Raw genomic sequence first — 19,456 nt, 5'->3', positions numbered from 1 at the left:
ACTATTTACGAATTTATAATGTCAAATAGTTTTACAGAAATCCTGCCACCTAGCCATAAAAATTAAATACTTACAGCGTTGTTAGTACAACTATCAACTACTGGTATACCTTTCACAATATTTTCAAAGAGGGCTCTTTATTGTACATACATATTACAATAATTAAATTGTTAGGTATTATAACTAAAACATTAATATACTATCAAGTACTACGCTTCGAACAACTGCAGATTTACTTTAATACTTTTAATTTTATTTGTTGCAAACATACAAAATATAAGCATATAGTAAAACTAATATTTGGTGTCTTGATTGAAATAAAAAGGTCTTAATTATTTATTTAATACAATAGATAACATCGCCAGATTCTAACGCTCTATGCATTGTGAATTCAAAGAACATTTTAAGTATTAACATACATAATCTGATTAAACTATAGGTTATGCATATTTTTGTTTATTAAAAAAAGTATTTTCTTTGAAAATACAATAATCAATGCTTATTATATTTATACATTATTTTCAACTTATTTACCAGCGACCGTGTGGCCTAATGGATAAGGCGTCGGACTTCGGATCCGAAGATTGCAGGTTCGAGTCCTGTCACGGTCGACAATAATTCATTTTTGAGGATTGTTCATATTTAAATTTGTTTGTATTATATGCCAATGTTATCAAGTATTATTATTATTTTTTAGCTTAGTTTCGCGTTTGTTTGTATAATTATGGCGATGCTTTGCAGCTAAATACGGCCGCTCGTTTTCGACATTTCTTTGAATTGTTAATAATATATTGTTTATTTTTCCTGCCAACTAAAGTTTTTTAGTAACAGGGATTATAGTTCATTTTCGTTTTTCTATATTAAACTTTTAAGGTACGAGGGGTCGTGTCAATTAGCCTGCTGAATGAGGTTTGGTAATAATTTACGTTGACATGCCTAGCAAATATGCTAGGCATGTCAACGTAAATTATTTTTTCTTAGCAAATGAAGACGTTTCTATCTTTCAACAATTAAAAGTAAGTAACTTTTAAAACAGTTCTTCATTAAGAACAATTCATTAAATTCGGAAATATTTATTTTATTAAACTTTCCAATTAATACAACGAACCTCCTAATATCTTAAAGTTAAATTCAATGTGAATTAGACATACATTTATTGATTTGAATTTAACTCTAAACAAATAAAAATGAAAGACGGAATCATATAGGAAAATTATACCAGTGTACACTTTATTGAGCATTTTTCCATCAGAGTGTAATATGCTTGACCTGGTCCACCCGGGCATACCCAGGTCCACCCAGCCCGGATATGAGCGCCTTTTGACTGAACACACGGTTCAGCGGACCGCGAGCCTCTACTACCCTTCGGTATTACGAGATTAACTACTGACAATGTTTCCTTTTTATTCAAACGTTATTGATACGAAATACAAGAACTCTATAAATAAATTATATTTGACTAACGATACGTCAATAAGTCATAGTGCAATTGTTTGTTTAAAATCTTTAAACAGTAAGAATTACGCAATGAATATTTAAATCAAATGTAATTTGCAGCGTTATAATAGAAGGTTTAAGCGTGAACCCCAATATGGGGCTTTAGAGAGCGCTTATGTTGAATGAATTTCGGGCTCCTTTATTGGTCCGCGGTGGGCTTATACCACAAGCATTTCCTATGCTAATTTTAATCATATACCTTATATTAATAGAAGAAACGGTAATTTGTAGTATACATATAATTTGTGTGGGGTGAGCAACCTAATAGTTCTCCAAGAATTCAGTTACTTTGTACCTAGGTCATATTTGGGACGGCTAAGGGCCAGAGCCAGTCTGTTGTAGAGCCCCGTTTACGGAATTTATATGTTCGGAGAGTTAGTTCACAGTAGCGATATTGTGTATCTTATTATAATATTACATATGTATGTTTTGTATTTTTGTCATTAAATAAATGTTTATATCGTATGTGTGTACGTTTCATAGCTGAATGGAGTATGGGGCATATTTGTAAACAGCTATAGATCAACCTTTTGATGTAGGTAAGGGTCAAATCTTCGCGCTAAGTATGACTCATGAGCGTCAAAAACATATTGCATTTGATATATGCAATTCGTAGTTAGCTGTAAGTGATAGCCACTTTGTGACATCCATAATGACGCTTATAAAACCACTTAAGACTCTTTGAAGCTGTTCCTTTTGTTTGAAGCTGAGTTTCAACTGGCTTTAAGTGTTTAAAACATGAGCTTACAACTAATATATAATTAGGGGTAGTGAGGTTGCGAAACTAGACTAACAAAAAACTATTTTAAGGGTTCTAAGTCACACATTCATTATAAGAGTAGTTGACATTTTAAACATTATCGGAAAGAAATTTTATATTACAATTTATAAGTATGAAATCTAAAATGCTCATAATGGCTTCAACTGTGCGATAATTGCTAACATTTGGTTTACACTTATAATTATTAACTAAAATATATGTGTAACTTAGCTAATGTGAACATTTTCCAATATAATATAATCTCATACAACAAACATAAACCGAAAACCTGAATAACACGATATACAAAATATTTGAAACATCTTTATGAAGTTAATACAATAACCATGTACCTGGACACGAACGGAATATTGTGCTAAGGGTAACGAACAGCGGTTATGCCCTAATATTATAAGTTGGGCACGTCTCGGCAAAAATTCAGAATTCTCAGATCAACACAGATCTCGCTAAAATCATCGAGGCGAAAAAACATACTGCGCGTATGTGCTGCAAGCTTTTGGGAATCAGCGGATAGGTTTTATTTATTTATTTTTTAACAAAATAAGCTACCATTATTCCAATGTGACAACTATTTACAGTTATATACACATAGAAATAACAACACAACATTGGAGAGTAATAAACAATTTACAAAAATGATAAAATATTTCTTACAGTATAGAAACTGACAGCAGCTGACTTTTGTCAGTTGAGTGAACAATTAAAAAAGTCTGTTAATCTTTCCGTACATTGTGTCACGTGTGCCGTTTTCGAAAGGTTCGTTTTCGCTAATATCAACGGCTGTCGATGTCGCCAGTCACCCTGAGCCCTAGTGCTCCAGGATTGTTTTTGTTAGAGCAAATTCTCGGCGCACTGAGTTCATATATACACATTATTGAAGTAGTTCATTATGGTGTTCCAAATATATTTATACAGTATTTTATTGAAGGAAATATCTTTTATGAGTTTTAATTTTACTGAAATTTAAAGTGCATATACAAAAATACCACCACCAATATACCGATCCTGACCCAACTCCGCAAAGGGTGAGTCCCTGTCTACCATATAACGACAGCGAATTATATCTCATTTCCGTCATACGTTGCGCAGAGGCGATGAGAACATGGAGAAACTGATCGTGGTTGTTACCAACCAGATGGACCGATAGAGTAAAACAGATTGTCGGCTCCAGATGTATCTTTGCTGACCACGACGCACAAACATGAGCTACCGACTGAAGAGAGATAGGAATATACACCTATACACGATATACTTTCGAGGATAGGGTCTGTGGAGTGGAGTACAGTACCTAAGTCTAAGTCCTTAAAGCTTTTGGCTTAGACCGTAAGTCTTTATTCAGATCACGTGCGTAGAGGTATCCCGGTCAAAAGTTAACTCGTGCGATGCGTTCCGTAGAGTCCTGACAAACATCCCTTTGAGAAATCATGGATTTTTTACTTTCCCCATCTCTAGGGCGATTGAGGGTATAAAACTAGGTGTGAATGCTAATGAAAAACATGTGGTCACCAAATAACCAACTGACACCCTTTTACTTTCCTGCTCGAAGATTTCCAGGGTTCTGAAAATAGTTTTATATAACACGAAATACATTATATACAACAATTTTGAAGTTTTTAAGGCAATATCATCTCCGATAAGAAGCCGCTTTATGATATGAAACTGCTTAAGTGACCATAGTAAAAATAAATGAATATATAAAAAATGAACTTAGTACTTATATAATATTAAATGTTTGTAACAAATACAGTCATTTATTTCCAATACACAAATATACAGTATTTACAATATTGTTAAGCTACATTTTAATAATAATAATAATTAATAAATAGAAAATTAAAACAAATTTAAAAAGTTTGGTCGTTGTGGCAGTGTAGCTTTATCTCGGCAGTATTTCCTCGCTGTATTGCGATACTTATTCGTTGAGCAAAGAAAGCACCAGCTTTGGAGTCACTGGTACTATCTACCAGACTACAACTTAACTCTAAAGCGCGTCTGTACAAACCCCCTGTATGAACCCCAAGGCCCAAGAGTCTCTACTCCGAAGAGAACAAAATCAAAGTTGGAAAAATAAAAAAAAAGTTTAAAATGGTTTATAAATTCATTTATAAGCCCCTTTATTTTACTTGCCTTAAATGTTGGATAATATCTAAATTATAAAACAACTAGCTGCCCCCGCGAACTTCGTTTCTCCTTAATGTGGTTTTAGTTAGCCTTAATACCGTGACACGAAATAATATTTTCACTGTATTATCGTCACTATAATTTGAATTTAATTTAAACTTCGGTCTAAGTAACACGTGGTTGGCTATGCTAACACCAAAAATTAAATAAGTAGAAATAATTCAATTTCACGGTATTTCGTTTACTACAAAATTAATTTAATTTATACTTTAGCCTCAATCACACATGGTAATCATGATATTGAATTGTAGCTTATATGACACGTTTGTCGGTTTCCCATAGCAGTGCCGTGCCATCTATTGATTACTTACTCAATCCAGTCGAAAAGTATCGACATTCTTTACGTTCTTGCTGTGAATGGAAGCCTGGTTATCCATATCACAGGTTCTTACCTAGTTTGGAAACCAGTCTCCCAATACCTTCTCAACTGTAGTCTTATTTATTGTTGTAAATGTTATATGGGAGAAAAAAAATACTACTATTTTAATTAAAAGTGCAAAGTGCTCAACAGCAGGGCAACTTGATGCTGCGCATGTTTGCTCTCTTACACATCAACATTATATCTAACAGTCTTTATTACATCGGGGAAAGAGACACCATAGAACCACTGGTACTTAGTGTAACTAAAGATACACATAACAAGCTGTATGAGAATTTATAGATTTTATTAATTTTTACAGGTTTTATTCAAACAAGAAACAATCAGTTTTTGTGTACTTGAAGTAAGTTAAGCCGTCATTCACGAACCACGTAATAGATAATCCTAACCTTCGATTTAAAACCCTTACGCCAATAAATGAGGGTAGTCCGTATAATTAATTGTCGCGGTCACAGGCGTTACCAGAAATCATCAGTCTAACTTCGACCGTCTAAGAGGTCAGACCTGAGGATTGCAAGGGATTAAAAATTAAGCCTCGGCGCTGGGCGACGTGTAAATTTATTGCATGTACTCTGGTTTGTTTATGGTTAAGCGAGGCTTTTAGGTAATTGCGGATCTTCGGCTTAGGCAAATCGAATGTTTGGTTGGTGAGCTTTATTATGCAAGCGGTTTTGAGAGGAAAATAATTCTTATAATCCGCTATCCTTACAATTTAACTAATGGCTAATGAAAATAAAACTTTTTTTTACTCCGTTCATGTTAGGCAAAGAATTTCCCATCTCAATAGGTGTAAATATTTACATTATTATTAGGTGTTACGTATTATTAATAAACATTTAGGACTCTAAATCAGTTGGACTGTGATCCAACGGAATTTTCTTTTATGTGGGCAATTATACTTGCTCGTACGGATAAGGGAGAAATTGTCTAACGTGATTTAACATGCTAAAAATTTAAAGATTGTAGCAAAAATCTGACACCAGGATCTGAGGTGATGTAGCGTCACTGTTTTATTGTTGGGCCAGGTAACTTTTTAGGGCCTGAATTATTTTCTTGAATTCAATCTAGATATTTTTGTACTCCGTCAACGTCAACGCCCACCATATTGAATGTAGTAGCGGAGAAAATTGGACGTAATCTGTAACACGACCGTTTCGCTGAAATACGACCCTCAAGGATCGTAAGCGCAATCGACGCTCGCGATACTATGTTGTAGAGTTTCTCTCAAAGAGTAAATATATTTTACAAATTTGGTTTTAATGAAACTAAGGAGTCTTGATTATTTTGGAATTAGTAGCATGAACAAACAAAAACATAGTTAAAACTTATAGTTATTCACATAATTTTAAATTTTTTCCGAGGTTTCGCATACTTTTCAGGGAGCGCGGTCAATTTAAAATTTAGAATTATGTAAATAACTATAAGTTTTAATAATAATACATAGCTTTAATCCGTTCAAAAAGTGTTTTTCTTAAACTAAAACATTTTTAAAGTGTTAATTTCAAAGTGTTCTAATGTAACACAACAATATAACTGTAAGAACCAGCTTTATGCGATACTAAGAGGAAGATATATAATTTAATTCTTGAAAAAATTACGCCTGCAATTATTTTTTAGCAATTATTACTTTTGACATATTTGAGTTTATTTAATTTATTTGCTTTAACTATAACAGTTCTCGTATACTATATTAGCTCGATATGGAGAATGAGTATAATAAATAATTATGAATTTTGAATACCATCAATAGTACGTCGTTAGATGCACTGACGCCGTTTAAGGTCTTAATCTTCTCAAAGCTAGTATAAGAAAAACTTAAAGGCGAATGTCTTTATAAATGTTATAAAGAGGATAGATTTATTTTATTTGTATTTTTATGGTATTATATCGGACGAATTTTATAAATTCTTTTGCAGAATCTCAAAAGCCTATATCAACTTTTAAAATTTGTACATTAAAAATAAAAGTTTTAGTCACTATACATTCTAGATGTGTTTACATTCACGGTTTGTTAGTCACTATAACCAATTTGAGGCATAACTTTACTTACCTGTTGGGCGTTGCCAGAAAATTCATTTTTATGGATTTTGGAAAGGATTGTGATAAGAGACCTTTGACACTTTGAATGCGAAAATTAATTCAAGCTGCAGAAATAAGAAATAAATAAAACAAGTTCAATTTTATTGTATAAAATCAAACGACTAAAAGGTAATACAAAGAAAAAACGATAGGTCAATGGGCTAGACACATCGGTTTTTAAATAATCGGACAGAGCTTTTCCTATGAAAAAATAAAGCATCTACGACAAACATACTCTATGCCGGTGGCGCAAAATGGTTAATATTCATGACATTCTGCGGGCGCTGAGTGAAATTGGTTCACATTTTTTATGTCTACCGCGACTACTCTCACTTCCGACGAGCAAAAATCTTCTGTTGTGCATTTATTTCGCCTGAAATGCTGGATTTTTTCAGTTATATCACAACCTTTTATTTTCTTTAAAGGGAAAAAGATTTTAAGTAATCTAGCTTTAGCTCGTTCCATAAGCGGTTTTTCAAGGTAGATTTTGCGAACCACTATGTGGAACCAGCTGCCCACTGAAGTATTTCAGATCCAATTCGCCTAAGGGTCAAGAAAAGAGCAAGATTTTTTAAAGCCCTCTGGCATTGAGAGTGTCCATGGCGTTATCACTCCACATCAATTTATTTAATTATTTACAGAATTACATAAAAAAACTAAACACTTCGTTATTATTATTATTTCATTAGGACATGTATTGCATACAATTTTTCATAAAATATCACGTGTGTTAATGATATGGGACGGAATCCCTCAGCAATGTCTAAGCCTGAACGAATCAAGGATCGGGTGGATAGGCCGGTCATCGGTCGTCGGTCAGCCCGTCTATAATATCCGTTCTGTGATCGGGTCGAACAGGAAACTCCATCAAATCTGCCATTTTTGTGATTACACTAATACGATTATTTTATTATATTAAAGGATTTATTTGCAGATCGTTTTAGTATAATTGTATAGTTAAGTCAAAAATTTCCTGATCAACACTGTAAACATAGTTAAAATAAGCATATGTGTTAGTTTTATATTGTATTTTTTTAATATTTGATCTATTATCAATGTTAAACACGGGAGACATATAGTAAATGTTGTATATTTTAAATGGATACCTTTTTTCATGCATAAATTTCATGGATTTTGCTTTTTAATCATACCGACGTTATACGATTTTCTTATTAAGAATAGTTTGTGACCCATAGAATTAAAATGTTGTAATTTTGCTAGATTGTTTAGAAAAAAATATATATTGTAACTACGAGTAGTTACATAATAATAAACTTGAGAATAGTACTTGCCATATCATTTTTTCTATATAGTAACTAATAAAATAAATAGAAAGTAGCTAAATCAAGCTTACAGTAATAACAATATTCGCTATAACAGCAAAAAGAAATCTCATATGTCCAAGAGTTTTATGTTTGGGATAAAAAAACGATTTCGCTTATAATTTTAGATTAAACGATGCTGGATTTAGTTTATCTTCTACTTATCTTTTATTTATACTTTTTGTTTGAAGGCATTTTTATCGTCGAATTTGATATTGTTTTATTAGAAAACCTTTGCTTCGATGTCATCATATAAAGTAAATTTTCATATCAAATATTAATTTTTCATCAATATAAATGTAAAAATAAATGCTTTCATAAACCAGGAATTAATCTAAATTGAAATATATAATATTTTGTATGTCTTGGTATATTTCTAAATAAATTATATAAAATACACAAATATACAATGTTTTCAATATTCTTACATATTAATAAAAATAATACATAAATAGAAATCTTAAACTAATTCAAAAAGTTTGGTCCCTGTGGCAGTGTGAGCTGACGAGCAAAATATCTATGTGATTTACTCATATGCCAGACTTTTAATAGCGATAATAATACGATAAGGAATATTAAGGACCGCCTCTGCCATCACGCTTGAGCTGCGTTGTCAATTGTCAAAGTGAAAAATAAACAAAATGACATCTAGGCCTCTAACTTTACAAGTTATGAATATTTAAAGATATTTTTTAATGTTGAAACACATACAAAAACGTATAAGCTAAAAAAAGCTCAATGTTAAACCTACAAATAAACAAACACAGAACCTTTCATACTTGCCAAGAATTATAACCGGCACGGCTGTTTCAGTTACAACTGTAGAGTTAATGTAAATTCCGTGTAATGTATCCTTAATAATTAAGAGGAGGCTAAACCGTACGCGGACACGATTATAATTAAAACTTTGCGATTCACACTCAGGCTAATTTATTGCGATTCACGTATGCAAATTGTTCATCAGCTATTCAGTGTTTGGGCATTCGTTATGCTCGTCGTCTGCGTGACGCAGCTGGGAAAGGGGACATGTTATGTGCGAAACAAAGAAATTGTTCTAAATCGACAGCAATATTCGATTGACTACAGATTTACTCCCTTGAAAATGTTTCTAGTATAGCCAATAAAAAAATATCAGTGGCGCTATAACTTTTTACGTCTGACCTCCAGGTTTCTGTATCTGTTTAATGATTTGTCAATGTAATCGAAAAGCAGATCAATCTCCTGCGCCTGACACGCCGTATTTCGATCTAAGAGTAGTAAGTATAGCCAAGAGTTGAATAATAAAGTGATTATAAATTTCAGTTTAATTCAATATTATTAATCTATGGACCCACAAGTATCTATTATAACTATGTAATTAACTTCATTTATTCAATAGACTTACAAATATATTGCCTACGAACTAAATACTTCTAACTATCTTTTTTCTTATGAATTCTTGCCAACGTCATTTATGTCTAGGGTTTTTGAAGGTTTTTTAAAATACCGCTCTCATATTGTCATACCAACCTCCAAACTTCAACATTTATATAAAAACAGTTTCTTATAAGTGACCAGTTACCACAGGTCTGTGTAGAGGAAAATTAATATAATACAATACAATTTCCTATAACTTATGCCACGCAACAGGCCTGCACTCGACATAAACGGAATGTTTTATTTTACGAGACCACAACACGAGTACCTTCGAATGTGAAACTATCGGCCATTGAATTGTTCCCACAAATTCTGTTGATGAAGCTGCCTATTGCTGATCATATTCCGACTATTGTGATGTCGGCCGTTAATTGCATTCTTGTTGGATTTGGTTTTAGTGACGAAACTTTGATGCTAGGATACGACGAGGTTGTGTTATGTGTTACATGCGTTGATCAGATATATCTATCTATCTATCATAATAGAATTTTCATCATATATCTGATCAAAAAGATGCAAAAGAAAATTCTGTTGCTACAAACGATGCTCTTGCTCCCAAAACTCTTTCCCACTTGTTTGACAAGGTTAATCAGGGAAGAGGTTCCTCATCTAGCCACTAAATTGTTGTCCTAATATTCGTGGTAAACAAACTTGACAACACATCATTAACGACAAATCTTCTTTGTACGAAAAACATATTATAACTAATAACAAAAATAATTAAAATGTCTCTTTAAATAACACTTGTAATGTCCGCACCGAATAAATAAAGTTAAGCAATTGTTAAATACTATTTCTTGATAAGATGTAGTCTCTCTAATAAACTTAGTTACATTAATCAAAGGTAGAAATTTTGATTCAAGCAATTAGTTTGATGAAATTAATCCAAAATCTTAGTTGGATTATTTACTAATTGATCAACTTAATTGGTATCATGTTGAGGGATTAGGTGGCGGGTTGTCCTTAGATTGTACCTTTACTTGGTTGAACCCAATATTTACCTTAGATATTATTAAATAGCTGGAGAACTTTGTTCCAACTAAAATGACAGGAGTACATATTCCTGATTTAAAAAAAAATATCTTTAAGACACTGCAAAAACTAAGCACACAATTTGAATTTATTACAAAATTAATTGTAATACTATGTAGAATATATAAAGTATATAGCCGTAACGTAGAGTTAGCCTACACAATCATGAGGAGTGTATATAATAAATAATATTTTAGTTTATATCCACTGCACACACACTTTCTCGTTCGACACGGGAGAAACCTAAAATCTAGGATGCAATCAGGCAAGTAAGACATCTACTTAAAACACATATATTTAAATATCCGCCGAAATGATTATTCTCGTGTTAGTTATTATTAGGGTGACGTTGTTTTAAAGATATCGAATATGTTTTACTTAAACGTCGTAAACATCGATAAAGAAATAAATTACGTGTTATTGTAATATAAACCTTTACCTTTAATTGACATAAAAGCCTGAACTAGTGAGATTTTTGAGTGAAAGTTTTTACATAATCGGTCAAAAAATATGTAACAACCAAATTCATTTTTCAAATGTTTTTTTCTATTCTTAAACGGGAAAGACCAATCTGTATCCCAGTAACAATTTAATTCGATATCCGACGTGAAGTACCGCTTCGATATGTATCAGCAATTTCATACTTTAATCCCTAATTAATTTGACAGTGAAGTGAGTACTAATCAATCAATTAGATACTCAATATTCTCTCTTCGGTTCAAAGCGAAAAGGTAGGTCTAAAACTTAATCCGGATAAAACAAGAGTTATGACAAATGGAATAGAGAACACCATCAATCTAGGAAACTCCCAGATCTATTATACCAATGGATACAATACATTTACCTGGGACAGTTAATAACACAAAAGGATCCTATTAGCAAAGAAGTTGGGAGAAGAATAACAAACGGCTGGAAAAAATACTGGAGCTTCAGAGAGGTCATGAAAGATGAGAAGCTACATACAAATACAAAACCGAAATTATTTAACGCTTGCATTCTACCTGTCCTTATGTATGGAAGCCAAACATGGGATTTAACACAAAATATGAATAACAAACTGGCAGCCTGCCAACGCGCAATGGAAAGGAGTATGCTTAACGTTAAAAAATTGGACAGATTAAAAAACTGGGACATAAGAAACAAGACAAAAGTCCAAACATTACCTCCAAAATAAGAAGACTTAAATGGCGATGGGCCGGACAGTTAATAAGAGGAAAAGACGAAAGGAGTAAAATTGTGACACGATGGTACCCTAGGGAAGGTAAAAGGAGTAGAGGAAGACCACAAAAAAGATGGGAAGACGACATCAGACAAGTGGCAGGAGTGATGTGGAATAGAGTGGCCCAAGAAAGATATGAATGGAATAGGTCGTAGGCTTTTGCCGACTGGCAAACAGATCTGCAGAAGTCAAGCAAGATGAAAATATTAGAATAGTTTTTTTTCAAACTCAACTAAATAAATTATTATTATTCCTGTATTCAGTGGAAGTCTATGAAAAATCCATAAACTATTGACAGTTTATGTATTGTAGAAGAATAGGAAAACCGCAGGGCATTTATTAATATACGAAATACAGGTGTGAAAATCTTACTCCACGAATGACTGCTAAACCCTTTTACAATAGTGTACCCAAAACCTATTAGTACTGAACAATAATCTCTAAGGAGTGATTTGTGAAGTTTATTCAACTAACATTCCACGTTTATATGAACCATGGGTGACGTTAGGACTAGTACTAGTTATAATGACTGCTTAAACAGTGAGTAATCAAACCACTGCCAAACAGTTACATAATAGTTTTAAATAGAATTAACAGAGTAGATAATGTAACCAGGTCATTGAAATAAAGATTATATATAACATTAAAAGCTTGTTTTTTTATATTGTGAGTCAGGAATACGTGCGAGCTACTTCACCCATGTAAGGCTGGAAATTCAGTAGCAATTTTTTTCAATTACATATTATTTTTGTAAAACTGTTTAACACGTGTGTGTATTAGTGAATGTTATATGTAACTACATTGATGGCTTATTACCACCTTAAGGACTTTAACCTTTAAGAATTTTTCTATTTAACCGTTGTCTGCTCAAATAAATTAATCATTATATTATTACCATAAATAATCAATGCTAAAATGGTAGAAACAAGGCGTAACAGTAAAATCGTAATTACAATTGACAAGAATATAATGAAACAATCTTGCCAATAACGATAATGTCTGTTATAATGTAGCTTTCAGTTCATACGCAGACGTTTTATATAAAATAACAACGTACAAATCGTATTGAAATTGCATTTTCCCTGAAATTGTTTATCGCATACATTGTATAATTTACGCTGCACTGTAAGCCATAAACATATCAAGGGGCGAGCAATGTTTATTGCGACGCACATTAAACTTCTTCGGGCGACTAATGCACTGTCTAATACATTTTAGGGTTACTGTTAGTTCTCGAAGTCTGTATTATTGATCGCGTAGTTAAATGTATCACATTACATGGATTGTACTGATAATTAGTTATCCTATTACGTGTAATACCAATTATAAACCACTTATATAGCGAGAAACGCTTGATAAGTTATGTACGCAATATGTCGGTTTATACCTAGTCTTGACATAAAAACTGATTCAAAGAAATAAAATGTTCTATTGCAAATAACATTTATTACTTTTACAATAGTTTAATACATAAATATAAAACAATTTAAAATATAGTAAGCTTATTCGAAGTGGTCTCCATTGGCTGCAATACCAAATGTACTTTAAACGTTGAGGCCAGTTATCAATAGAAGCACGCACGCTTTACATGGGAAATATTTTACTGCCAATCGGACGGATTGTGATAGGGACTCCAAATCATCATGGCGTTTAAAGCAAGCCGTAGTGAAGTTGTCAAATTCAAAACACCTAGTAATAACCAGCCCAATTAACATAAAATTATAATAGTTAAGTTACAGGTAGTAGTAGACTTGGAACTAAAGTTTGCAGTTTCGGTTGAATGGGTTCATTTATTGTTCGTCTACGAATCGTGATTCGCGATTCATCAATGTAAATTTGAGGTAGATTTGAAAATTTAACGGCCAAAACTAATATTCAATCTCAATCCCATTTTAGCCTACTTAGATCGACAATTCAATCCATTTCTACAGAAAAGCATGCCAATATTCATATCAAAGATTGAGTTACCAAACTATTTTTTCAACCAATCCTTCAGAGGACCGATCAGAGATTGAAGATTGCCCTCTGTAGGAAAATTAGTGTTTACACATGCCAATAACCTATATGTCTATTTTGACAGTTGCTCAGATTGGCCAAATCAATTCCGGATAGCTATCGGAGAAATTTGTAGGTTTATGGCTTATGGATCCGTATTACGATCATCCAACTTTATATTCATTAGTAAAATGTGTTCATTTTCGTCGTCCTCCAGTTCTCGTGATAGTGATTTGGAAGTTTTAATGCAATTACCCGATTGGGATAGTGATATATCATCTGCAATTGGTATGTTTTTATACACCAACAGAGTATAGAAAAATTACATGAAATTGCTGGATTTCCTAGAATTATTGCCATTGATTGCACTCATTTACGAATTCAATCATCATGTAAGTAATTTATATATTATTTAACATTGTACATTATAGTATGAAGTTGTAATAATAATAAGCAGCATTATTTTCTTTAGGTGATGTAATTGGTGAATAATATCGTAATTGAAAAGGATACTTCTCTTTAAATGTAGAGGCTGTGTGTGATGCAGAAATAAAATTTATTAATGTTGTGCCCCATGGCCTGGTGCCACTCATGATGCAACAACTTTTGTAAACTCAGTTCTACAAGTTAATTCAAATTGATTGATAAGAAGGTAGAACTTGATAAATGTGCCAACTAAATGAACAGGTATATTTGTATATAGCTTAATATCATACAGGTCTACTGAGAAATCACTGGATGGTTGTTAATAGTGCTTACTCAAATATACCATATTTATTAACACCATTTCTCTGGCTGACCAGAGATATGATGAAGTACACATCAAAAAATAGGAATACTATAGACAGGTAAATATATAGTATAATTTAGAGTATTAATAACTATACTATGTCAAAAAGTTGCAAGATATATGACCCAAAGGAAACATGATGTAAGGTTAAAATATTTGTCTTTTTCAGAATATTTGGAGTATGGAAATGTCGCTTGAAACATTGTATTTACCACTAGCTAAAGTTCAAGCTATTATTATTGCCACAGCTGTTATGCAAAATATTTGTAAGGATTATAATTTGTAGATATACCAGCAAAGTTTTAGTTCCAACACTTGATACAATTTCAAGTCAAGAAGTTAATGAAGGAAATCAAGACATAACTGAAAGAACAAGCCTTATTCATTATTATTTTTGGAAAATTAATATAATTCTAGCAGAAACAAACATGTTGTATTTAAATGTCCTTTTGTACATATAAAATAAGAGAAGAAACTCAGTTAAAATTTTAATAAGTTATGTAGTTAATCTACCTATAAAATTAAATTATTATTTATTATAACCATGTAATGTAATGAAATATTAGTAAAAAATTAATAAAAACATAACATAATATAAAATTTATTTCATTACATTCTTATATATTACTAATATGTAAACCAATACCTATAAAATAGTAAACTATACTATGCTAATTAATAATATTCTCTACAACCAAATACTTCCTATTTTTAATTAAAACATTTCTAACTAAGACTAGTTTTTCATTAGTTCTAAGTTCTTTATTTCTTAGTATTAAATGTTTGTTTTTAAAATTTACATTTTTTAAATTAGTCTATTAATTTTTGTTTAGGCATATAATATTATTATATTTCATTCTTTTTTCGTTTGTTCTCTTACGAGCATTCTTCTTTAAATTCTTTCATTTGAGACGAAGTTGCTGAGGCAATATCCTGGGACAAGTGGTAGCGGTGGCGTTTAGTCGCTGCGCCGAGCAAATCCACTCATCGTTTTTTCATTTATAGCTAGTGGCGTTGGTGGCTTTCTTATTAATTGTTTTAGTTTCTTGTATTAGGTTAAGTTAAAACGTGCATTGCTTCTTAGACAGAGGTCGACCTTTTACCTAAAAATACATTTATATAACATTAATATGACAAAACACTCAAAGGCGGGAAATCAGCGACATGCAAATAAAATAAACCAAATACTTACGGTTTCAACATCCATAACGACAGAGATTATAGTTGTATAATTTATAATATTATGTTAATTTGTACTTAAGCAAACCGCACTTATATTTAGATTTTAGAAAATAGCGGGCACAAAGATTCATGAAGCCATGTGTTGACATTTGTCAGTTGTCACAAAAATGAAACGTTCCGTTCCTTACTAAAATCATATTACCACAAAAAACATAAATTATCATATTTAATAATATAAATAGAGACCTTAAACGTTTATATGAGTAGCTATAACCAAAAATATTTGTTACTATAGATACATAGTCCTACTTATTTTATTTTATTCCAAAAACAGCAACCTTTTAGTATGCTTGAACAAACATATTGCATTTAACGAAACGCGGTCTTTAGATATGAATTAATCCAAGATTAGATTTAGACTTAGATTGAGGATACATTATTAATTTTGGGCGTAAGTCTATAACCATCTTATTTATACCAGCTATCGCGTAGATTTTGTGATCAACAATAAGATTTATTTGTGCGGGTAACTTAATGTATACTTAGAAAAAAAAACTATATTTACTGTCTCTTCCCAAATAATGGGCGTAGAACGGACGAAAACTGGTAATAAACTCTCCGACATTTAAATCGCCAAGGTTTTTTTAACAAAACATGTTCCAGCTGTTATTTAATAAGAATAACAAAGTTTTACCTCTATCAGCACGGCACAGTGAGTAAGGGCATGCATACAGCAGACATAACTATGGGCCAACACGTGGGTACATATATTTATACCGATCGAAGTCCGACCAGTCACCACACGTAGCACCCGTTGTCGAGTACGATGCATGGCCAGCGATCGACCCACTAGCCATAATATATATGATAAAAACTTAAGCCTTACCTAAACAATGGGTTGTTTTTGAAATGTTTTACCTGTTGGTAGAAACCCTACAAGAATCGGTAGTTTTTGAGTTTATCGCGTAAATACAACCGCCTTTAATTTATAAGGTTATACACCTTTAGTTAAAGTAATTATTCCGCAGGCAAAAGTGGATTAGTTTTTAGACGCTACAACCTTTTGTTTCTTGGTTCGAGAATTCTGTATCAGTTCCGTGACTTTTGTTACTGTCGACTTTTGGGTCTAAGGTATGCCGGTGTCCTCACGATGTTTTCCTTCAAAAAGAAAGTCCATTGGTGCACAGACGAGGATTGAACCTACGACACGGATGGATGAGCTTCACACGTTGAAGCCACTAAGCACTTCTACACAGTTAATATCGCTTCTAAATATACACCACAACCCACTGTCTTATAAAATTGTTGAAAAGGCCTTGACCGGTTCGCGAGCTCTTCAATATGGAGCCTTCACGATCCTCTTTACATGAATGGACTCTTACCTCCTTTATCCCTCAGGCAAGTGTTGAAAATCTCGCATTCAGAAAAGATTTTTTAGCGGATGTTGATATAATGATAGAATTTTTTTGATGTTCAAGTGGACTTAGCGTGGCTTTTGAAAATATGAATTTATTAAATTATGCTTGCGTTGTATTGTGGAGAAATTCGACTATAAATAGTTTTTAGTGGAGTAGAAAACGTTTAGTTATATAATTTTAAATTATTGGAATATAACTTACTTGGAAACACTATGTGAAACTCGATATTAAGAATTGTTATTCCGAACCAATTTGACTTAGGGACTCTCAAGACAAGAGCGTACTAATTCTTAAAAGGCCGGCAACGCACTTGCGAACCCTCTGGCTCTGTGCGTGTCAATCACTTAACATCATATACGCTTCTTGCCCGTTTACCCTGTGTTATTAAAACTATTTCTTTTACCATTTATTTAAACCCATAAGTTATCTGAATTCAACTGTAAAACATTTCCTTCCTACCTCAATGTTTATTTTACAGTTAATATTATAGGAAATTTCTTTTTGTAATATGGCAATATGGTTTAATTTCATTACCACTTAAAAACCTAGTTTAAAATGTAATAATAAATTTACAACTATAAATTAAAAACATTAAAAAATTGATTGGTCCGTCCCGTTAGCAGAATAAAATAATTTCCCCTAATGTTACGAAAGAGACAAATTTAGTTTAAACTTTAACTAAAACACTTGAAGCTATCTTAGAAGTTAGCCGTTAGAAAGTTCCAAGATGAAATAGCACATTTACATACATAATTCAGCTATTTGTCTTTATATTAAAGTTTTATTTTATCTGTGAGACGCGGAGAATTTTATTTCATTGCAAAACATCAGACAATGAACAATTTAAACAAAATGTCAAGATTAAAGTCATATTCATCTTGTGATTCTAATAAAATGTAGCTAAACTAAAAACGCTCTTTATAAAAGTGTGACGAACATCGTATTACTTTTTTCTTATGTTTTACAATTTTTTTATATTATTTGGCTTATTTAGCGGTTGCTTTATTTCATATATAGATTCGATAAAGGATAAGAGATGAGACAGGTAACATTTGGATCGAATTGCGGCTAATATACAGTAACTTTTCTACAGAAGTTATTCGTCATATAACACATATACCTATACAGGTGACCGAAAAGTCGTGGATCATACGCAACTAGGGATAGATGAGGTCATCAGCAGCAAAAGATTTTGCTACGGAAGGTCTCTAAACTCAAGCCCTGCAGAGTTATAATGTATTTTGCATTTTTATAAGAAAGTTGATTTTTTTTCTTAATTCTTATTAAAATTCGAAAAAATCTACATCCTGTATCTTTTTCATAATATCCACTAGATTGGTACTGATAAGACCTTGCGTTAGAAATGCTATTTATGGTTGTTTATTGGGTGTATTGAAGATAATATTAAGTTTTACGAAAATAAATTACTTAAATCAGAATTTCTTGTTTAAATCGGACCCTACTGTGAAAAAAAAGTACTCGACCGAAAAGTGACCCTGTATCACAAGTTTTGGCGCATTTAATAGGGATTCTGAAAAGGTTATTACATATGGTCATGAGAGGGTTTAATATCTTTCTAGGACAAAAAAACAAAACAAGTATTGTTTGTTGTTTCAAAAGTCAACTTTCTTATAAAAATGCAAAATAAATTATAACTCTGCAGGGGTTGAATTTAGGGACCTTCCGTAGAACAATTTTTTGCTGCTGATGACCTCATCTATCCCCTAGTTGCGTTTGATCCACGACTTTTTGGCCACCCTGTATATAGAAGCCAGAAAGAATCCCAGAAGATAATAAAAATCACTTCAATGTGCGTTATCATATTCATGCACTCAACAATAAAGATAGATTTTTCCAACATAACCATCGCATTTATTGTCTATAACAATAAAACGACGAAACGTTGGACGAAAAAGCTGTTACTTTTAAGGAGGATTGGTTGGAAAAACGCTTATTGATACTAAATTTATGTTTTCGCACTCGAATACTAAACTACTTGATTGTCATCCTAAGCTTAGTTGGATTGGCTACCTATACATATAACAAAGATATCTTTCAAATGAATGTTACGAAACTAAATATAACGTTTTTTTCTATAATACAAGAAATAATTATTAGAATATTACTCAACCGTATATTTTTGTATCCTAATTTCAAATTCGGTC

The 19,456-nt window shown here is 32.2% G+C and overlaps 1 non-coding gene across 1 annotated transcript; it reads left to right on the top strand.

Annotated features, from left to right (window-relative positions):
* The first annotated feature begins 538 nt into the window (after positions 1-538).
* On the top strand, positions 539-611 carry Trnar-ucg. The gene has a single exon. It is a non-coding gene; the product is annotated as a tRNA-Arg (tRNA).
* Positions 612-19,456: the final 18,845 nt, after the last annotated feature.

Source organism: Pieris brassicae, chromosome 3, assembly GCF_905147105.1.
Source record: "Pieris brassicae chromosome 3, ilPieBrab1.1, whole genome shotgun sequence".
In the NCBI taxonomy this organism is placed as follows: domain Eukaryota; kingdom Metazoa; phylum Arthropoda; class Insecta; order Lepidoptera; family Pieridae; genus Pieris; species Pieris brassicae.
This window is presented reverse-complemented; position numbering and strand designations above follow the sequence as displayed.